Here is a 2,995-nt window from a genome sequence, read left to right as displayed (position 1 = left end):
AAATATAACTTATTTTAAATAATATCTGTTTATCCCTCTCATTTTTTTCTTTTCCTTTTTCTCTAGGCTTTTAGTGATTTTCTGGATTTATCTATTATAGTCTTTTGATAAAATCAGGTTTTAGACACCTTCTCAATCATTTTTGTCAATTTTCAAATGTTTTAGTGTGAATTTAATGCCAGTTCATATTCTTCAAATATTTTATTTATTTATTTAGAATAAAAATTTTCTTCTGAGTGCAGTTTTAGCTATATCCAATCCGTTTTAGTATTTAGTGTCTTTATTCTTCATAATTTCTAAATAGTTCTCAATTTTCACTATGAATTCCCACAAATTCATCTATGTATGGTGCAAATGTGTGCATGTATATGTATGTTTCTTATTATTAACTTTTTAACTTAAAATATAACACATATTAAGAATTATAAAAGCTATATGTGAAAGGGCATATAATAGAATGAGCACGCCTGTGTTTCTATTAAGTAGAATCATATAATCTGTAGCGCGTGTGTGTATATCTTCTGCTCAATGCTACATTGTTTCAGGCAACAGCATTTCATGTATTTGCTGCCTTTTTAATTGTATGAATGTACCACATGTATTTCATGTATTTGCTGCCTTTTTAATTGTATGAATGTACCACAATTGATGTATCCTGTTGTTGGACATTTGAGTTGTTTCCAGTTAAGCTATTGCAAATAGTGCAACTATGAATCATCTCATAAATGTATTTTTGCATATTTGCTGAAGTTCTGATAGGTATTTACATAAGCAGTGAAACTGCATGGACACAAAACATCCATATGTTGAACTCTAGTAGATAAGGCTGATTGTTATTAAAATGATTGTGCCAAATTTCACTTCTATCAACAGTATATGAGAGCTTCTATTGCTCCATATCCTCACTAAAATTTAGCATTATTGTAATTTTAGCCCCTTTGAAGGGTATTAAGGGATATCTCATTGTGGTATTAACTTGCATTTCCCTGGAGATCAAGTACTGTTTTGTATGTTATTGACTGTTTGGATATCTTCTTTTGTAAAGCACTTGGTCTTTTTCTAATTTATTTGTTGGAATCCTCAAAATATTCTGGATATAAGCTCTTGTCAGTTATATATGTTGAAAATACCTTTCCCCTCTTTGTGGTGTGTCTCATCACTTTCTAGTTGTGTCTTTTGATGAATAAAAGTTCTTAATTTGAACATAATCAATCAATTTGTCCAATTAGGGTTAATGGTTTCTGTATCCTATTTTAAAATCACTACTACCTCAAATGAGGAAGGTACTCTCAAAAGTTATCTTCTAGAAGCTTTTAAATGTTTTTTTTTTCTTTTTAAAGCTTTTACATATTCTTATTTTTTAACTAACTTTTCTTAGTTGTGTTACTCTACATTTAGAGAACACAGAATAACAGTTTACCACAGAGAGAAATTTATATGTTTTCTTTGTGGAATTTGAAAGATATCCAATATAACCATGTTATTTAAATCTTCCCTCATTACTACTTCATTGAAGAAATCCCAAGAAGGCTGTGTTAAGATTTTATGTTCTGATGCACTACGGAAATGTGGGCCATGTGGTATGTGCTCTGCAAAATCTACTGAGCCTTTTCTTTTATGGCCTTAATTCAATTAATCTTTAAAATATTATATGATCACTGGAGGAACAAAAGCATAAGTTTAAGTAAAGTTTGAACTGAACCTGTGTACTTGACATTAGTAATTATATTAGTCATACTCACTTTATCTCGTTTTATCTTTTTCTTCATTCATCTAACAAGTGTTTATAGAATAACTATTAAGCACTATCACTCTTCTAGGCTCTAGAAATTAAATTGTGTACATTGTATATTATCCCTACCTACAATTCAATGAAAAGGAGATTTTGAAAATAATGAATCCTCTAAAGGTAAGTACAAGGTAATAAGCATGTAGGAGAAGGATGGGACCTGGTTCTGACTGGAGGTAAAAAAAGTTATTTATTTGGGGAGTGATGACTAGTTTATTTTGAATGATGAGTAGAGTCACTTAAATAAAAGTCCAGCTGGGATAGTAGGGAGGTCAGTAGGATGAGACACAGTTCTAAACAGAGGGAACAGCAATATCAAAGTATGTATAAAAAAGGAGCCAAGGAGCTGAAAGAGGCAAAAGCAGCTGCAAAGTGGGGTGAGATGAAGCTAGAGGAGTTAGCACGAAGCAGATCCCACAAAACTTGCAGATCACGTTAAAAATGTTAACTCCTCTCAGAAAACATGGTGTATCTAAAAGTATGTTTCACATAAAAATTCTTGACTATAATTTGTTTTTTAGGCTTGTGGGATAGGTGTTCTTTGATTTCTTTACAAACTCACCTTCTGCCCCTACCCCAGTCTCATACTTTCAGCTTTTTCAGTTCTGTCATCAGTTTGGCTGCCATCATAGGGGCAAGATATTTGCTAATGGCGCCCAGGTCAGCATGGCTTCACAGTTGCTTCTCAGAAAGGGAGAAAGCATTCACTCCCAACCAAGTCATTAAACTCACCCATTTTCTTCTTCTTCTGTCGTTTCTCCTCAATTAGGTTTTACTTAGTATATTCTGACATTTTTATATGGTAGATAAAAATTATGAGGGAAAATAACATTTTCAGGACGATTCTTTCATGGAATATGAGCATTTTCATTCAAATCTCCCATATTCTCTAAGTATTCCTATTGATATCTCTTTGTACTTATTTCTAATTTTATTTAATATATTCAAATGCTCTTAAAGTTTATTATGGTTTATACCTAATATCAATAAATTGCATTACTTTGTTCTCTTTCTGTTTTCCATGAATTAAAAAAATAATGAATCTAAATAGTTTATCAAATTCAAACAGAAAAATATAAACTTTATTAATTTTTATACCTACTTTGAGAAAAATAATACATTTTACTAACACTCATTTAAAGCATGTTCCTATTTTTCATTTCTCAAGACTCCTTATATAACATGACTTTCCTATTCGTTTTTTTT

The sequence above is a fragment of the Pteropus vampyrus genome, unplaced genomic scaffold (assembly GCF_000151845.1).
Source record: "Pteropus vampyrus isolate Shadow unplaced genomic scaffold, Pvam_2.0 Scaffold37, whole genome shotgun sequence".
NCBI lineage: Eukaryota > Metazoa > Chordata > Mammalia > Chiroptera > Pteropodidae > Pteropus > Pteropus vampyrus.
This window is presented reverse-complemented; position numbering follows the sequence as displayed.